Source organism: Lathyrus oleraceus, chromosome 2 (assembly GCF_024323335.1).
Source record: "Lathyrus oleraceus cultivar Zhongwan6 chromosome 2, CAAS_Psat_ZW6_1.0, whole genome shotgun sequence".
NCBI classification, from domain to species: Eukaryota; Viridiplantae; Streptophyta; class Magnoliopsida; order Fabales; family Fabaceae; genus Lathyrus; species Lathyrus oleraceus.
The window spans coordinates 88,585,984-88,606,587 of NC_066580.1; positions in this window are offsets into that span (position 1 = coordinate 88,585,984).

Genomic DNA, 20,604 nt, shown 5'->3' on the forward strand with positions numbered 1-20,604 from the left:
TTTGAATACTCTGAATGTATGAGGTAACATTAGGTTTTTCCCACGGGTTTATAATTGTGCATGAATATGTAAACAATGCCTTGAATGTTTAATAGTTTCGTATCTGAGATGGATGCCATAGGGTTTGTAGTCCCTAAAATCGTACTCTTATCAATGGGAAATCCAGAACCCGCAGGCGTTCTCTAGCACCTTCACTAAGCGAGCCTGTAGCGAAGCTTCGCTAAGCTTTCGCTAGGCGATGCAGTAGCGAGCGTGACAATAACTGTTTTTTCTGTTTTGCTCTAATCTGTCTTGTGTTTGTCATGGCATTGTTTTCTCCTGATTCCGTCATATTACTCTAACCTGTTTGTTGAGTGTTCGTGAGGGCTCACATACTCTTGCAGGGATAGCTTGCTTGGTATTCCACTTTATTTGTGGGATACCACCTGGAGGTTTATTCCGATTGCCTGTACTGACTCACTTTCTTTGATGGTGTTAGCCTGGAAGGATATCTGGGTTCTTGTTTCGTTAATTACTATTATTTCGGATCTTTATCCATGCGGTAGACCATTCGATCCCTTTACTTTTCCTGCGTTTTACCGCTTTCCTAGATGGGAGACCTCGATAGGAGGCAATGTTTTGTGTGTTTACTTTATGCAGGTTCCTTCGTCCAGGACTCCTTTTTGCATGCGCGTTCCTAAAACGCAAACAAACCCATTGATTTTTCTTCTCCTAAGAACATGTTTACTCCTTCTACTATAGGTGAGTAAGTCTCCAAAGGTCGAGCATCCGGTAGATTGCGTAGTAACATCGTTCGCCCCAAACCCTTAACCCCGTAGTTAGTCGAACTACGTTTTGCTCTGATTTTCATCCCTGATGAGATACGTAGGCATAAGACGCGATGTCTTAGCGAGCACACTCCTCTTTAACCCATAGGTAGCCGAGCTACGAAGACTCTGATTCTCAGATTCAGATGAGATACGTATGCAGTGGATGCGACATCCGTGCGAGTCATTTCCTTTTGACCCTTTTGTTAGTAAGTAGTACATTAGATAAACATACACACTTTTCCCATTTCTTCAATCATGTTTGCGCAAATAAATTTTCACAAAAAATGCCAACCTTACAACAAGTATGAAAACGGCTCCCTAGGAGTACCTAGGATGTTTTGGGTGCCTAACACCTTCCCATTGCATAACCAACCCCCTTACCTAGATCTCTGACATTTTTACTAGTTTTTGATTCGATAAAACTTTTAGGTTTTTGTTCACTTTCTAACCATTCCTTTGGATAAAGAGAAGTGCGGTGGCGACTCAACTTATATGATTTACCTTGGATTTAGTCAAGATCTCTAATGGTATCGAATACCCCGCTACAGAAAAGTGGCGACTCTGCTGGTGAAGAATCATCCTAGTGGGTTTTGCCTACTTTTCATATTTGTTGTATTGTATATTTTTTTGTGTGACATATTTTTGTGCAATTTGGGATTACTGTATTGTATGTAATGATTGAATTGCTTGAATATTAATTCCTTGTGTACTTGGTTATCTTTGTGAGATGAGTTCTATACCCGGACTCGAGTGCACTTTGGATAGGAGAATGGCATAGTCTTGTCGACTTGTGTGGAGTTATTCCTTAGCAAGTTGACTTGCAAGCCCATTCACTTGGTGGAGGTCATGTTGGGATCAATAATGTCACACAAGTAAGTTGTGGTTAGATATTACTTTTTCCAATATAGACCCTAGAAGCCAAGGACCTTAGTTTACCAAACCCATCTTGGCCTATTTGTAGGATGTAGTGCGAAAGTCATTCAAGTGTAAGATTTGATACGATTGTTACGCGATACTACACTCATAAGAGTCTCTCTTGAGAATATTTTTGGAATACGAGTAGTCATTTATCCGATAATATCCAAAAGATGGGATGATGACTATGGGAACCTTTTGTAGAACATGTTTGGCAGGTTTAAACCTTAGTACACTCCCTTTGGGTGGTTCTTAACCTAAACTCCATGCTCGTGACTTACAACAAACCCTTGATTCATGGTTGATCCGTTCAGGTATCCTTAATATCAATGGAACTTGGGTGTTGATAAGGTGTAAACCATAATCCACCAAAATGGATGGTTGATATTAAGGATAACACGATCCATCCCATGACCTTTGTTTGGTGTGCTTTGCTTGATCCTTGAGTGTGATTGTTGCATTCATGCATTCATGCACCCATTTGCATTCATATCATCAAAAGGTTAAGGAACTTAAGAGGTCTATTTGCAAAATTCTCAGACATGGAAAGACAAAGAAGGAATACAAAGAAGTACAGTTTCAGAAAACCAGACTTGAAAAGGTTAAGGAATTTGACATCTTATGTATTAGATCCCTTGGGTTTCAAGGCTCATTTCGGGAAGCTTCTTCCTCTTCTGACCACTCAGGTGGATGAAGGATTGATGAGTGTATTGGTGCAGTTTTACGATCCTTTGTACCGTTGCTTCATGTTTCCGGATTTTCAGCTTTTGCCTACACTTGAGGAGTATGCTTATCTTACGGGTATACCTGTTCTGGATCAATTGCCGTTCAGTGGCCTGGAAAGGGTTCCTACTTCTCAAGAGATAGCAGACATGTTACATATAGATGAATCTCTGGTTGATGCTCATATGACTACCAAAGGGGGAATTCAAGGTCTCCCTTCTGAGTTCCTCATTGCTCAAGCTACTATGTATGAGAAGGCCATGAGTGAGGACGCCTTTGAGACCATATTTGTACTTCTCATCTATGGGCTAGTGTTATTCCCCAACATCGACAAGTTTGTGGATATGAACGCTATTAGGATTTTCTCTACTCTTAATCCCGTTCCGACTCTGTTGCGTGACACCTATTTCTCTTTGCATATGAGGAATGCAAAGGGTGGTGGCACCATTGTGTGTTGTTTGCCTCTGTTGTATAAGTGGTTTATTTCTCACTTACCTCAAACGGTCGCTTTTAAGGAGAACAAGGAATGTCTACGGTGGTCCACGAGACTGATGTCTCTCACTAATGATGATATCTCTTGGTACAACCGTGTGTATGATGGTGTGAAGATTATCGACTCTTGTGGTGAATTCCCCAATGTACCTCTTCTTGGTACATGTGGTGGGATTAACTACAACCCTGTTTTGGCACGTCGTCAGCTTGGATTCCCCCTAAAAGATAAACCTAATAACATCCTGTTAGAAGGTGTGTTCTTCCAAGAGGGTAAAGATCCCCGAGGCTTGAAGGGCAGAATGGTCAACGCCTGGCGCAAGATTCATAGGAAAGGAAGGAAAGAGTTGGGTCCTAAGAATTGTATCGTTTTGGAGCCTTACACTGTTTGGGTTAGGAAGAGGGCGTCTGAGTATCTCATGCTTACGAGTATCCAAGACCTACACCTTTGGTTATGGCTGGGCCTTCAACCCTCCCTAATCAAGGAGTAGAGGAAATGAGAGACGAAGACCGTTCACGTGCCTGGATCCGTGAACGTGAAGAGCTGCTCCAGCAGATTAAGGAGAAGGATGCGTTGATTGAGTTTTTGGAGCATCAGGTTATTGATGATCCTGATGATGCATGGACTTCTCTACTTCCTCAATCTTCTAAGTTCTGGAAGAGGAAGTATGATCGACTCGCCAAAGAGAAAGCCGATGTGGAGGCAGCTTACGAGAGGGAGGTGAAGAGGCTTCGTGCATCCTATCTTCCTGTGTCCCGAGCATTAGATGATTGTTTCTAGGGATCCATAGGACGATTATTTTCCTTTTCTCTTGTATATGATTGACGATGCTGCACTTCTTTTTCCCGATATTATTTGATGAGATATTTCCATATGTGATAAAATGCTTAATATTTCCAAAATTTGCAAATAAAACTCTAAAGTTCCTTTGAAATAAAAAAAAACAAATCATATGCACAAACATTGCATGTTCATATGCATAAGCAGGTTCTGTTTCCGGTCCCTTGCCATGTGGTCTAACTCTGTGTCCTTCATTTATTTTGAAGACAAGTTGACTCACCGGTACTACACTAGAGCCAACATTTCAAGACTGATGGGTCATTTTAGAGAAATTCGATAGCATTGTTGCAAACATTACTGCTTGTAACAACCTGAGCTTTTGTGACTCTGATCTCCCTGAGGAGGGAAGAGACCACAACTTGGCATTACATATATCTATGGGTTGTAGAGACGACGCCATGTCCAATGTACTGGTGGACACCGGGTCATCATTGAACGTATTTCCAAAGTCCACTCTCTCAAAGCTATCATATCAAGGGCCTCCCATGAGGCAGAGTGGAGTAGTTGTGAAGGCTTTCGATGGGTCTCGCAAAACTGTGATTGGGGAAGTTGATCTCCCAATCAAGATCGGACCAAATGATTTTCAGATTACCTTCCAGGTTATGGACATTCACTCATCGTATAGTTGTCTTTTAGGCAGACCATGGATTCACGAGGCAGGTGTCGTGACGTCCACCCTACACCAGAAATTGAAATTCGTGAAAAACAAGAAGCTGGTGGTGGTAGGGGAGAAAGGGCTCTCCTGGTTAGCCATTTGTCTTCCTGCTCTTATATAGATGTTGAGGTTGAATTTGGAACTCCTTTCCAAGCGTTATCTATTGCTGAGCCTATTGAGAAAAGAGCTCCTTCATTTGCTTCCTACAAAGGTGCAAAGCTGGCCATTAAGCGTGGTGCAACCACTGGTTTAGGAAAAATGATTGAGTTAGAAGACAACGAGTCCCGGGCTGGCATAGGTTTTTCTTCTGGTACTTTAAACAAGCAAGGGTTATTCAAGAGTGGAGGTTTTATCCACACCGGTCTAGGCGAGGAAGCTGTTGCCATTCTGGAAGAGGACGAAGAGGATTCTGGCAACTTTGTCATCCCTGGAGGAATCTGCAATAATTGGGTCGCTGTGGATATTCCAACAGTTATTCCTAAGTCAAAGTAATGTTCATTGTGTTTAAAAACCCTCCTCCCATGCCAAAAGGAAGAGTGATGACATTGTTGGTGCATAAATAACATGATTTTTCATTCAATAAATTCATGTTAGATGTTTGTTTTTCCAATTATTTTCCCTTTTTGCTTTTTGCATGAAATTGGGGATCACATAAAACCTAAAAAAAAAAAAGAATAAAATCAATCTTTTCATCTGCATAATGATTTGCCTTGTTTGAATTCTAAAGCTTTTCATATCCAAAATCATTATGCAGGTTGATTTCTAGACCCATTGAACATAATGACCCAACACCATCTCCCAATTTTGAATTCCCTGTATTTGAGGTAGAGGAAGATGATGTTGAAGAGATTCCTGATGAGATCACCCGTCTACTTAAGCATGAAGAGAAGATCATTCAGCCACATCTCGAGAACCTGGAAACAGTCAACTTGGGGTCTGAAGATTGTGTGCGAGAGGTAAAGATTGGGGCACTTCTAGAAGAATCTGTTAAGAATGGGTTGATTAAGTTGCTACGAGAATATGTTGACGTCTTTGCCTGGTCATATGAAGACATGCCTGGTCTAGATACCGATATTATGCAACATTTCTTGCCTTTGAAGCCTGAGTGTGTGCCTGTGAAGCAAAAGCTCAAAAGAACTCATCCTGATATGGTAGTGAAGATCAAAGAAGAAGTGCAGAAGCAAATTGATGCGGGGTTTCTGGTGACTTCTACATATCCTCAATGGGTGGCCAATATTGTGCCCGTGCCTAAGAAAGATGGAAAAGTCCGGATGTGTGTGTGGACTATAGAGACTTGAATAAAGCTAGTCCGAAAGATGATTTCCCTCTACCACATATTGATATGTCGGTAGATAATACAGCTAAATTCAAAGTCTTCTCGTTTATGGATGGATTTTCCGGATATAATCAGATTAAAATGGCACCCGAGGATATGGAGAAGACAAGATTCATCACACCTTGGGGAACATTCTGTTATCGAGTGATGCCCTTCGGTTTGAAGAACGCCGGAGCCACATATCAACGAGCTATGACTACCTTGTTTCATGATATGATGCACAAGGAGATTGAGGTGTATGTTGATGATATGATTGCTAAGTCAAGAACGGAAGTTGAACATGTAGAGCACTTGTTGAAGCTTTTCCAGCGTTTGAGGAAGTACAAGCTTCGTCTGAATCCCAACAAGTGTACATTTGGAGTCCGTTCTGGCAAGTTATTGGGCTTTATTATCAGTGAGAGGGGTATTGAGGTTGATCCTGCAAAGGTCAAAGCAATACGAGAGATACCTACGCCCAAAACTGAGAAGCAAGTCCGAGGTTTTCTTGGCCGCTTGAATTACATTTCCAGATTCATATCCCACATGACTTCCACATGTGCGCCAATATTCAAGCTCATCCGGAAAGATCAGTCTCATGATTGGACCGAGGATTTCCAGAAAGCTTTTGATAGTATTAAAGAGTATCTGTCTAAGCCTCCGATTCTGTCTCCGCCCGTGGAAGGGAGACTATTGATTATGTATCTGACAGTTCTTGAAGACTCAATGGGTTGTGTCCTTGGTCAACAAGACGAATCAGGGAAGAAAGAGTATGATATCTACTACTTGAGTAAGAAGTTCATCGATTGTGAGTCTCGACATTCAATGCTTGAGAAGACATGTTATGCTTTGGCTTGGGTTGCTAAGCGCTTACGTCAGTATATGTTGAATCATACTACTTGGTTAATATCCAGAATGGACCCAATCAAGTATATATTTGAGAAGTCTGCTTTAACTGGAAGGATTGCCCGTTGGCAGATGTTGTTGTCTGAGTATGATATTGAATATCGAGCTCAGAAGGCTATTAAAGGTAGTATCTTGGCTGACCACTTGGCACATCAGTCGATTGAGGATTATCAGTCGGTTAAGTATGACTCCCCAGATGAGGAGATTCTGTATTTAAAAATGGAAGATTGTGATGAACCCACACTTGATGAAGGGCCAGAGCCTGGTTCCAGATGGAGTATGGTATTTGATGGCGCGGTAAATCAATATGGAAATGGTATTGGGGCGGTAATCATTACGCCTCAGAGCACACATATTCCTTTTACAGCAAGGCTAACTTTCAAGTGCACGAATAATATGGCTGAGTATGAGGCCTGTATTATGGAATTGGAGGAATGCATTGATCTTAGAATCAAGCATCTTGATGTATATGGTGATTTGGCCCTCGTTGTTAATCAGATTAAGGGTGAGCGGGAAACGAATCAGCCTGGCCTCATTCCATATAGGGATTATGTGAGGAGGATTTCAACGTTCTTTACTGAGGTTGACTTCCATCATATTCCTCGAGATGAGAATCGGATGGCAGATGCTCTTGATACACTTGCTTTAATGATCGTGGTTTAACTGTGGAATGAAGTTCCTAATATCACTGTGATGTGCTTGGATAGACCAGCTCATGTGTTTGCAGTTGAAGAAATGAAAGATGATAAGCCATGGTATTATGACATCAAGTGTTTCCTCCAGAACCAGGTTTACCCGCCTGGGGCATCTGTGAAAGATAGAAAGACTCTGAGGAGACTGTCAAGCAGTTTCTACCTCAATGGCGATGTGCTGTACAAGAGAAATTTTGACATGGTTCTGCTCAGATGGGTGGATAGACACGAAGCATACCTATTGATGACTGAGGTCCATGAGGGTTCATTTGGTACTCATTCCAATGGACATGCCATGGCTAGAAAGATGTTGAGAGCAGGCTACTATTGGCTGACAATGGAGTCTGACTGCTGCAAGTATGTGAAGAAATGCCATAAGTGTCAGATTTACGCGGATAAGATTCATATTCCCCCGACACTTTTGAATGTGATTTCATCACCATGGCCCTTCTCCATGTGGGGAATTGACATGATTGGCATGATAGAACCGAAAGCGTCCAATGGACACAGACTTATTCTCGTAGCAATTGATTACTTCACCAAGTGGGTTGAAGCGGCGTCGTATGCAAATGTGACCAGGCAGGTGGTCGTGAAGTTTATCAAGAATCAACTCATATGCCGCTATGGTGTGCCAGATAAGATCATTACTGATAATGGATCTAACTTGAACAATAAAATGATGAAAGAGCTGTGTAGTGAGTTCAAGATTGCGCATCATAATTCTTCTCCTTATAGACCCAAGATGAATGGGGCTGTTGAAGCTGCTAATAAGAATATCAAGAAGATTATCCAAAAGATGGTTGTTACGTATAAAGATTGGCATGAGATGCTGCCATTTGCTTTACATGGATATCGTACATCTGTCCGCACTTCAACAGGGGCAACCCCTTTCTCTCTTGTTTATGGCATGGAGGCCGTACTCCCAGTAGAGGTGGAAATCCCATCAATGAGAGTCTTGATGGAAGCCAAGTTGACTGATGCTGAATGGGTTCAAAGTCATTATGACCAGCTGAATTTGATTGAAGAGAAGAGATTGACTGCCATGTGCCACGGTCAATTATATCAGCAAAGGATGAAGAAAGCTTTTGATAAGAAGGTCAAGCCTCGTGTGTTCCGAGAAGGTGACCTTGTGCTCAAGAAAGTCTTGTCTTTCACACCCGATTCCAGGGGCAAGTGGACTCCAAACTATGAGGGTCCATATGTTGTTAAGAAAGCCTTTTCAGGCGGTGCTTTGATACTTACAACTATGAATGGGCAGGATTTCACTCGTCCTGTGAATTCAGATGCAGTCAAGAAATACTTCGCCTAAAAAAATAAAAACTGAACAGCTCGCTAAGTTGAAAACCCGAAAGGGCGGCTTAGGCAAAAATGAGCGTCTCGGTGGATTGAAAACCCGAAAGAGCGATCCAGGCAAAAGTTAGAGACACAAAAAATATATAATATATGTATCCCACTAGATTGAGTACATCATCCTGGGGCACCCTCGGCAAAAATTAGGGATTTGGCAAGTAACTGCATCCCGACAAGACTTCGTTCTACAACTATCGTCCGTCAGAGATTCTTGCTCGTTATCAACCAAAGCTTCAAATACATCGGATGTAGAATTGGTGGAGAAATGGTCATTATGTTCAATGTAGCCCTTTTCCAATATATATCACCAATTTCAAATTTGTAAAGATCTATGGAGTCTTGCCATTCGCAGACTACCATTCTATCAAATAAATTTGAGCCTTTATCCAACTATTGGCACTCTTATCTGTTTCTATTCAACAATTTTTTTGCATATTTTGATTGAGAAAATATCATTGTTTTAAACAATCAAATTTTTCGTAATTTGTTTTTAAACAAAGTGAACATTCACAATGACGAAAGGATACTTAGGAGATCCTCAGTGCTCTCCCAAGGATGGTACGATCCCTAACATGGTAAGATTTTTGTCCATATTCCTGGCATGACTGTATCTCCTCCCTTCGGAACCTTTTGTGGTTTATCCTACCAAGTGGAGTGCTTGTTGAGAGTCACCTCTCTTTCTTTCAGCAGAGTAGCAACCTTTCTTCCTCAGCAGCTTGGATCTCTTTGGGCAAGAGCGGTATTTGGTGGTTGATCCCGATAAATCCTTTATCTCCTCGGATAAATTCCCCAGTAGAGTTGCTGGTGTGGTGGACCTTGTCTGTGATAACTCTCGTCCCTAGCCAGAACGACTGATGCATCCCCTGCAAGGACAGTCGCCCTTTGGGGACTTGGCTTTCTCTCTTGAGATGTAGTACCGGGTGGTTGATTCCTGGAACTTGTTGTGTTAGATATGTCTGTTTGTCAGCATACACCATACATAAACCATGCATATACATGCATAATTATAACATTCATATATTCATGTTGCATTCTTTGCCATATATCGTTGTTTGTTGTCTCCTGCTATTTGGTGATATATTTCCCCAAGCAGATGTGTGCGTCTGATCTCTCCATATAGAGTCAGCTCCATAGGCAGAAAGCGTCTATCCTTTCTTCCATATTCCCCACGGGTTATATCCTCATGGATGTTGATTGTTTTTGTTCCTTCCCAACACATATATTGGGATGGTTTTCCCCATTGAGTTATATCCTCACCGGGACAAGTCTTGATTTGGTGTGCCTATCTAGTTTGATCCTGGATCGGTCTCTTGAGACTCTTTTCCTGTTTCCCCGTGGTAAATGAGTAATTGCTCAATAATTAGTAATTATTATCCCCGGCGGAGTTTTGGTTCTCTACCCTCATACCGGTAGTTGTAAACCCTATTTCTTCCCTTTTTGCAGAATAACTATTTTTGCTCATCTTTAATTGGTGACAGTTATCTTCATCCAATATTCGATGATGATATCCCCTCACCTGCTTGGATAATTGCCCTGATTACGCAATTCATCCCCAGCGGGTCTTCCCTCGTCTACCCTGTTGTTGTTGGTGACGATTGTTCTCTCCTGAATTGGTCATCATTATATACTTAGTTTCGGTATCCCGATCCCTTCTCTTTTCGGTCGATTTATCCTTTGTTAACCCAGTAACCGGTTGTGGATAATCGTCCATGCGAGTATATTATCTACGTTCTGACGGTAATAGATAGTATATCTCATGTACTCTCGGGTCTGAAGCCTTTTGTTCTTCCCCAGTTGAGTAAGATTTGTATCCCCTTTGTGGAGTCGAATATACATCATGTAATCGAGTTTGCTTTTAGCCCTCTTTTGGATGATGAGTGTTTTGGGAATATTCCCCAATTCACGCCCTGATTGGTCACCTATAATATGCCCAGTAACCGGTATCCCTGGTGTACCCTCCTTCTACTCCCTATTATGACTTTTGTCCCCTGTGGAGTCGGATTTTCCTGAGTTGGGATGCATCTTTTGCAGGTCCTCCTCAGATGGTTTGGATAATTGATGTCTTTCACCCTTATACCGGTCTTAGACATTCATTCTTCCAGAGCATGTTGTATCTCACCCTTATACCTGGCGTTCAGATCACATGTCTCGTTGAGCGTATTACCCAGTAACCGGTAATACCTCATCTCGCTGCCTCCCCAGGAGAGTCTTTTTAGACCTCCCCAGCGAAGTCCCTTAGTGGATTGTTTTCATCCGGATTTTATCCGAAGTATCTGTTGTGGATAGTTTCTGCTGTACTGACATATTCCCCAATACATGCATTTTCGAGTCAGCTCGAGTCTTTCCATTGGATATTTCCCTTTGGAATTCTCTTCCCCAAGCTTTGAGTCGTGACCTGCTCGCACATTTTTATCCCTTTTCTATCCCCAGGAGAGTCCCAGGGTCTTGGTCCCATGGAGTAAATTGCTCATATGGATTATCAGTGGCTTCTGATTTCTTTGCTTTTATGGACACATATCTCCACAGAGTGTTACCATTTTTCATACCTACATTTGCATCATGAGGTCTCTTAGGGACCAAAATTCGTCTCTTTGTTATTATTTAAGCCCATTCTACCCCGTCGAGATGAAGATTTTAACCTTCACTTCTTCGGCTAGAATGACCTTAAATAGGGGCATCTGTAAGACCCCAATTTTGGCCCTAAGATCCCCCATGGCATCATAACATTGCATTTGCATAGCCTCAAGGATCATAAGCATCTTGGTTCCCTTTGCCTTTGGGTGGGACTCCTTGTGATTGGTTTGAGATCACCAAGCATGCTTGAATTATATATAATTGTTTCTCTTATTTTTGTTTACTAACCAAAAGCACAAAAATGTGTCACTAACATCTGTTGTTTGAAGCTTGAGTATCGTCCAAGACCTTTTGTGGGTTCTATCCGGGTGATCAGTCAACACAAGGGAAAGACTTGAGTTACTTTCAACAGGTTCAAATGAGGTTTATTCATCATTCTGAATGCTAATCTTGAAGGAGCAAAAAATCTGTTCCTGAGCTGTCATGCTCGCTGGGCGAGTAGAATGGTTCGCTTAGCGAAGAGAATTGTCATGCTCGCTAGGCGAGCAGATCCTTCGCTAGGCGAAGAGCGCGCATTTCAGAAAATAACAGAAAGTTCTGGGCTTGAGTTACCCTCATCTGAGCCCACCAAGCTACCAATATCAAGCTATAAAAACTAGAGTTTTCATTGAAACAAAACTTGGACAGAAAGAGGAGAAAAAGAGACAGAAAGACAAAGAGGCAGAGAAGAGCCCTAGGAACTAATCTGCAGCAACCTCCAAACAGCTCTGAAAAGTTCACTCTGACTCACACACTTTTTCGCCTCCGCCTCACGCAAACCCTAACATTGCTTTGCAATCCCAGCCGTGCCATTCGATTTTAATCGGTCTCTCCCATCAGGTTTGCCATTATTCCCATTACTCTATGCTTTGAATTTGAATATTCTGAATGTATGAGGTAACATTAGGTTTTGCCCACGAGTTTATAATTGTGCATGAATATGTAAACAATGCCTTGAATGTTTAATAGTTTCGTATCTGAGATGGATGCCATAGGGTTTGGAGTCCCTAAAATCGTACTGTTATCAATGGGAAATCCAGAACCCGCAGGCCTTCGCTAGCACCTTCGCTAAGCGACCCTGTAGCGAAGCTTCGCTAAGCTTTCGCTAGGCGATGCAGTAGCGAGCGTGGCAATAACTATTTTTTCTGTTTTGCTCTAATTTGTCTTGTGTTTGACATGGCATTATTTTCTCCTAATTCTGTCATATTACTCTAACCTGTTTGTTGAGTGTTCATGAGGGCTCACATACTCTTGCAGGGATAACTTGCTTGGTATTCCACTTTATTTGTGGGATACCACCTGGAGGTTTATTCTGATTGCATGTACTGACTCACTTTCTTTGATGGTGTTAGCCTGGAAGGATCTTTGGATTCTTGTTTCGTTAATTACTGTTACTTCGGATCTTTATCCATGCGGTAGACCATTCGATCCCTTTACTTTTCACGCGTTTTACCGCTTTCCTAGCTGGGAGACCTCGATAGGAGGCAATGTTTTGTGTGTTTACTTTATGCAGGTTCGTTCGTCCAGGACCCCTTTTTGCATGTGCGTTCCTAAAACGCAAACAAACCCATTGATTTTTCTTCTCCTAAGAACACGTTTACTCCTTCTACTACAGGCGAGTAAGTCTCCAAAGGTCGAGCATCCGGTAGATTGCGTAGTAACGTCGTTCGCCCCAAACCCTTAACCCCGTAGTTAGTCGAACTACGTTTTGCTTTGATTTTCATCCCTGATGAGATACGTAGGCATAAGACGCGATGTCTTAGCGAGCACACTCCTCTTTAACCCATAGGTAGCCGAGCTACGAAGACTCTGATTCTCAGATTCAGATGAGATACGTATGCAGTGGATGCGACATCCGTGCAAGTCATTTCCTTTTGACCCGTCTGTTAGTAAGTAGTACATTAGATAAACATACACACTTTTCCCATCCCTTCAATCATGTTTGCGCAAATAAATTTTCACAAAAAATACCAACCTTACAACAAGTATGAAAAGGGCTCCCTAGGAGTACCTAGGATGTTTTGGGTGCCTAACACCTTCCCATTGCATAACCAACCCCCTTACCACAAATCTTTGACATTTTTACTAGTTTTTGATTCGATAAAACTTTTAGGTTTTTGTTCGCTTTCTAACCATTCCTTTGAATAAATAGAAGTGCGGTGGCGACTCGACTTGTATGATTTACCTTGGATTTAGTCAATATCTCTAATAGTAACGAATACCCCGCTACAATATCCTATGTACCTACTGGAGTTCAAGAACATGTGCATGAAGGATTATTTCAGAATGCCACATATAATGACAAGGCTTCTGATATTGGATGTACCTGCTGGAGCTTAAATGAAAGACATGTTCATGCAGGATTGTTTCAGATGACATACACAAAGGTCATGGCATCTGATATGGTTGTACCTGCTGGAGTTATAAAAGGAATTATTGGATTATGCAGGATGTCAGACCCGATGTCATGACATCCTGTACACAGAACATTCAGTATGAATGTCTGGTGTTTTGTGATTGCACAATTAATGGCAATCTTTGGATGATTGAAGATATGATTAGCTGGCACATTCAATCATGGATTACAACCAGATTTACTTATTTTCCAAGGAGATCTAACCAGCTGTTATAAAAAGATTTGATTGGAAAATAGCTTGAGGGTTTTCAAGATGTCCAAGCCCAGCTGAATGCTTCTATAAAAAGGGACTTAGAAAACCTGTTTGAACACACAACCAAAACTGAGCGAAATATAGAGAGAGAGCTAGGGTTTGTGTCTGTTTAGTCGTGAGACTTGTAGGTCATTCAAGTCATCCATTGATGATTGAATTGGACTGATTTGTGGTTGTAATCTGTCACTCTAAAGCTGTTAAGTAAGAGTGTGTGTCTTCTTGATCAAAGTTGTGAAGCAAGCTCAAGAGTGTGTCTTCTTGATTGAAACTGTGAAGTAAAATCAAGAGTGTGTAATTGAAAAGTATTTTTTTTCTCAAGGGATTGTTGTTTAAAATCACTGGTGTGTGATTGTAGGGAAGTGAGTGGGTTCTCATATCTAAGAGTGCTTAGGTAGAAACTGCACGGGTAGAGATTAGGTGAGAAAGACTGTAACTTGTTGAAGTGTACGGAGAGTCTTTGAACTAATTCTATTTTAGTGAATTTCCATCCTGGCTTGGTAGCTATAACACCCCAAAATTTTCCCTCCTCATTCATGCATTCATTTAGCATTTCATATTGTATTTCATCATGTCAATCAGAATTAGATCCAAGAAACTTTATTTAAAAAAAAAAAAACGAAAAGAAAAAAAAACGAAAATAAATAAATAAAGAATAAATAAATAAATAAATAAATAAAAATAATAATAAAAAAAAATATAATAAGAAAAAACTTGGACTTGGACCTCTCTCATTTGAGCCCTCAAAGCCATGAAAATCAGGTTATAAAAGAGGGAGATCAGGAGGAGAAGGAAGAGAAGCAAAATACTCTGAGGTTTCCTTGAAACAAAACCCTTGACAAAACTTGAAGGAAACCTGACAGAGAACTCAGAGCAACCCCAGGCAGCTCTGAAAAATTCAATCTGACTCACACACTTTCATCTCACGCAAACCCTAACATTGCCTTGCAAACCCAGCCGTGCCATTTGATTTCAACCGGTCTCTCCCATCAGGTTTGCCTCATTCCCATAATTTTATGCTCTTAATTTGGATCATCTGAATGTATGAGGTATGATGGATGAATTTCATTAAGGTTTTGCCCACGGGTTTAATTATGCATGAATGGGTGAAACCTATGCCTTGAATGTTTAATCACATGATTTCTGAAATGTATGCCACAGGGTTTGAGGTTTCTGAAACCATACTGTTATCCATGAAAAAATGCTTATCGTGTTTCACTAACCCTTTTGTTGAGTTTTTGTGAGGGCTCACAGACTCTTGCAGAGATGGTTTGCGTGGTTTTCCCACTTTATTTGTGGGATACCCCCTGAAGGTTCATTCCGATTACCTGTACTGACTCACCTTTCTTTGATGGCATTAGCTTGGGAGATCCCTGGGTTTCTTACTCCTCTAATTGTTGTTACTTCGGATCTTTATCTGTGTGGTACTTTTACCTCTTTTCCGCATTTTATCGCTTTCTTAGCTGGAAGACCCCGATAGGAGGCATTTGTTTTCTTTTGTTTATTTACTTCTGAGCCCCTTGTTGGCACATTTACTTTATACATGTTTGTTTTGTATGTGTTCGTATCCCTGCAGGTAGTGCGGTTCCTTCGTCAAGGACTGCCTTTTTGCCCTTGAGCATCCCAAACCCTAAAGCCCAAAGCAACACGTTAACTCCTTCTACTACAGGCGAGTAAGTCTCCAAAGGTCGAGCATCCGATAGACTGCCTAGTGACGTCGTTCGTCCAAAACCCAATCCATAACCCCGTAGTTAGCCGAATTACGGCTTGCTCTGATTCTCATTCCAGATGAGATACGTAGGCATAAGACGCGATGTCTTAGCGAGCATAATTACCCTTAACCCCTAGGTAGCCGAGCTACGAAGACTCTGATTCTCATATTCAGATGAGATACGTATGCAGTGGATGCAAAATCCGCGCGAGTCATTTTCACTTAACCCCCTTTTTTTTATAGTAAATAACACATTAGATAAACCCACACCCTTTAGACAAGAACTACAAAAGTGGATCCCGTAGAGTACTACGGATGCGTAGGGGTGCTAATACCTTCCCTTCGCATAACCGACTCCCGAACCCAAGATTTGGTTACGAGACCCCGTCTTGTCCTTTCCTTTTTCAGGTTTACTTCGAGCGTTTCCTTTCCCTCCTTTGGGATAGATAACGCACGGTGGCGACTCTTCTGTCATTTTCTTTTGTCGGTTGTTTTTTCGCACACTGTATTTTTCAGGTTGCTACAGCTGGCGACTCTGCTGGGGATCCTGGTTTCCCTAAGCGAGTCCCTCCTAGCTTGTGTGATTGCTTGTTTATTGGGTGTTCATGCTTTTGTACCTTTATTTGCTTACCTGCTTGCATGCATCTGTTGTATCTGTTGGATCTGTTTGTTTGTTTGTTGGGATGGGGTGTTTTATGAGAGATAAGCCCATTACCCAGGCTTGAGTGTACACACAGGTTTTAGAGTGGATAATCATGAGGCTTGCGTGGCGTGTTGCTACGTTAAGTCGTTCGTGAAGAACCACACCCAGAAGAGGTTTCTTTTGGATATATTATGTCTTACGGGTGTTCCGTAACGGCAGGATGTTCCTCTAGAAATCGTGGACTCTTGTGACCATTTCCCGAGAACTCAGTCGAGGCCTCTCCTCCGAGACGTGATTATGTTAGCTCTGGTGGGCGCATTCTCGCTGCTCAATCCGAGGATCCCGAGACTGGGAACTTGCTATTAGGATGTCCTGTTGAGGGGAGTCAATGGAGGTCTTTCGTCCCGTAATAATACCAAACCTTTAGTGGTAAACGTATTATTTGCGACTGAAGGGCTGAAGCTGACGAACTTCTGTTCTTAGAACCTACCAGTGAGGGGCGGGCTAAATTCAGGAAACCTTAACCTCCAACCAACCCGGTTTTCTAGAGCAGAGTTTTGGTCTTGTATTATATTCCTCAGTGAATTTCTCTCCAGGCAGTGCAACCTGACAGATGTTCAAGCGGATCCATCAATTCTGATTGACATGCCTTCGCATTGCATAACATCATCTGCATATTTGCATCCAACATCTCATGCTTATTCATTTGCAGGGTATTCCCTTTCAAAACTGGGGTGCCTTAAAACTGAACAAGCAGTGCATCGCATACCATGCATATTAACTCTTGTCTGTTTTGCAGGTGTCACCGCAGTGTCTACTGTTTGTTCCCTGTATCAGGCAGTTATTGGTCCCAAGTGAGTTCACAGGTACCCGACAAAGGAAAATCGTCCACAGCTAGCGATGGACCAAGTACAGAAAGAGCTGGCTGATATGCGTGAAAGGATGGATCAGTTCATGACATTGATGACTGGTATGGCAGAAGGCCAGGAAAAGCTGTGAGAATTGGTTGAGCAACCGAGACCCGATCCGGAGGTGGAGATACCAAATGCTGAGGGAAACCCTGGTAACCCTGGGAACCTTGATAACCCTGTGAACACTGGTAACGCGGGTAACGCAAATGCTGATGGAAACCCGTGTAATGTTGGCAACACAGGGAATGTTGGAAATGGTATTGGCGGAAGGTATAATGTGAATCAAGGAATTTGGATTAACGGGCGCCCCGTTATTGAAGATTATCCGTATGATCAATTTTCTTTGCATGACGAGGCCCTCGAGATCACTCGCCGTATGGATGAGCTTGCTGAGAAGCTCAAATCTTTGGAGTCTCAAAATTCCTTAGGCTTTGATGTCACAAATCTTGGTCTGGTTCAGGGAGTAAGGATTCCTCACAAGTTCAAACCCCCTACTTTTGAGAAATACAACGGGGCTTCTTGCCCACGCACTCATCTCCAATCTTATCTGGGAAGGTTGGGAGCTCACACGGAAGATGAAAAGCTGTGGATGTACTATTTTGAAGACAGTCTAACTGGAGCTTCTCATGAATGGTATTCTCATTAGTCTCGTACTACCATCAAGAGCTGGAAAGACTTGGCAGAGGCTTTTGTCAAGCAATATCAATACAACTTGGACATGGCTCCAAATCGGACCTTGTTGCAAGGTATGTCTCAGACTGCCAAGGAAACCTTTAGAGAGTATGCTCAGCGTTGGAGACAGATTGTTGCGTCCGTCCAACCCCTTATGTCTGAAAGGGAGATGGCGGACATGTTCATGAACACTCTTCTAGGCAATTATATTGAGAGATTGGCTGCTTGCTCGTCAATCAGCTTTGCAGAGATAGTAATTGCTGGAGAAAGAATCGAGAGTCTATTGAAGATGGGCCGAATTCAAGATAATAGTGCTTCCAACTCATCAGGTCCCAAGAGACCGTTTGCTGGTAACGGTCAGCGAAGAAAAGAAGGCGAGGCAAGCGTTGTGTATGCCGATAGAGGAAGGGGTAGAGGACGCCCTAATTATTATCAAGATCAAGTGGCCGCAGTCACTATTTCAACACCTGTTCCTCAACCGCAATATCATCCGCAACAACAACCCAGGTACAACAATCAACATCAAGGAGGTAATCCGGGTCAGCAGAGACACTATCAACAACATCCAAGGCAGACGGACCGGGTCACCGAGCCAATCCCAATGCCTTATTCAGTATTACTTCCCAAGCTGATTGACATGAATCTGGTTACGTTGAGAACTCTGGCCCCACCGGTCGATCCCAACAATTTGCCTAGAGGTTATGATTTGAGAGATGCCCAGGCTATCAATTTTGCTCCGGTGCCTAATGTTATCCAGAACCCGATGCCGGCTCACGGCGGGCGAGGATTAATGTTGTTGATAGTGGGGAATCTTTGAATTTGGTTTCTGATGTGACTAAGGTGAAGACTTCGCTATCGGTGGTTAAAGACCGACTTCTGAAAGGACAGATTTTCCCGGGCTGTGGGGAAGAATGCAGAAATTGTCAAGCTGCCGAAAACGGATGTGACAGTTTGAGAAAGGGTATTCAGCAACTGATAGGTGAAGGTTGTCTTCAGTTCGATCAGGCCCGTCCAGCGAAGAATGATGTATCGACGATGACGTTTTATTTCACTCCTGAAGAAATATATGTTCCCGAGAGACTCGCTCCGACAACAATATATTTCCCAGAAAGTACAGAACCAGCAGCGGTGAACATCGAAAGTTCAGCACCAGTTGCAATTTACTCTGACAGCCCTCAACCGACTTTGGTTGGTCCGATCACCATCACAATACCAGGACCCGTTCTGTATGAGAAAAATAGTGCTATCCCGTGGCACTATGGGGCTGATATCTACTGCCAGGGGCAGAAAGTTAACGAAGAAGACATTGACATTGGTAGCTCCGCTGTAGACAATGTTGTAGGGGTTGGTGGCTTCACTCGCAGTGGACGCCTATTTGCACCATCAACATTACGTGCGAATACTGATGTCGAGGCAGCTGCCAAGGCTAAAGGGAAACAGATGGCTGCCGAAGAGGTTACTACTGAGGAAGATCCTCCTAAGACCGCATTCGAGAAGGAAGTGGATGAGTTTATGAGGATTATCAAGAAAAGTGACTACAAGGTAGTCGACCAGCTAAATCAGACACCCTCAAAGATCTCCATTCTCTCATTATTGCTGTGCTCTGAGGCGCACAGAGCAGCCTTGTTGAAAGTACTGAATATGGCCTATGTTCCACCAGAGATAATTGTTAACCAGCTGGAGTCGGTAGTTTCCAATGTAAACGCTAGCCGGGGGCTAGGTTTCACCAATAATGACCTGACATCTGAGGGCAGGAATCACAACAAAGCCTTGCATATCACAATGGAGTGCAAAGGGGTGATGCTTTCCCATGTTTTGGTTGATACAGGCTCTTCTCTGAATGTTCTTCCAAAGAAAGCCTTAATGAAGTTGGATTGCGATGACACCATCCTGAGGCCAAGTAACTTAGTTGTGAGGGCTTTTGATGGCTCTAAGAGAGCTGTCTTTGGCGAAGTTGAGTTGCCAGTTAAGATTGGACCGCAGGTGTTCAAGAGCACCTTTTATGTGATGGATATCCAGCCTGCTTACAGTTGTCTGCTAGGTCGGCCTTGGATTCATGTTGCCGGTGCTGTTACTTCTATCCTCCACCAGAAGCTCAAATATGAACTAGAAGGTCAGGTCGTCATTGTCTGTGGTGAAGAGGATATTTTTGTTAGCCACCTGTCTACATTTAAGTATGTAGAGATGGACGGCGAGATGCACGAGATGCTGTGTCAGGGCTTCGAAGCCATAAACATCGATGAGGTCGCGCCCGAAGTTGTCTTTTCACTTGAGTTTGAGAAGGTCGGGACTTCTATCTCTTTATACAAGCAAGTTGTCGAAGTGGTTAAAGCTGGTAATGCCCAAGGCTGGGGCAAATTTGTGGAGCCAGTCATCAAAGAAGACAAGTTTGGATTGGGGTGTGCTCCGGGATCTCAGAAGAATGAAACCGGTACTCTCTCCAGCGGGGGTTTGTTTTCTCCCCACATCGTCAATGCTCCAGATGAAGACAAGGATGACAGCGACTGTGACTTAGATAGCTGGATTCGCCCGTGTGTCCCGGGAGAAAAGCTCGACAATTGGTCGTCTGAAAAAACCGTCCGGGTTACTCTACTGAAAGAGTGATTTTTATTGTTTTCCTTTATTACATGCATAATAAAGTCTTACACTTTGCCCAAGGTGTAACGGCTCATTTGTAGGGCCATCCATTTAGTTAC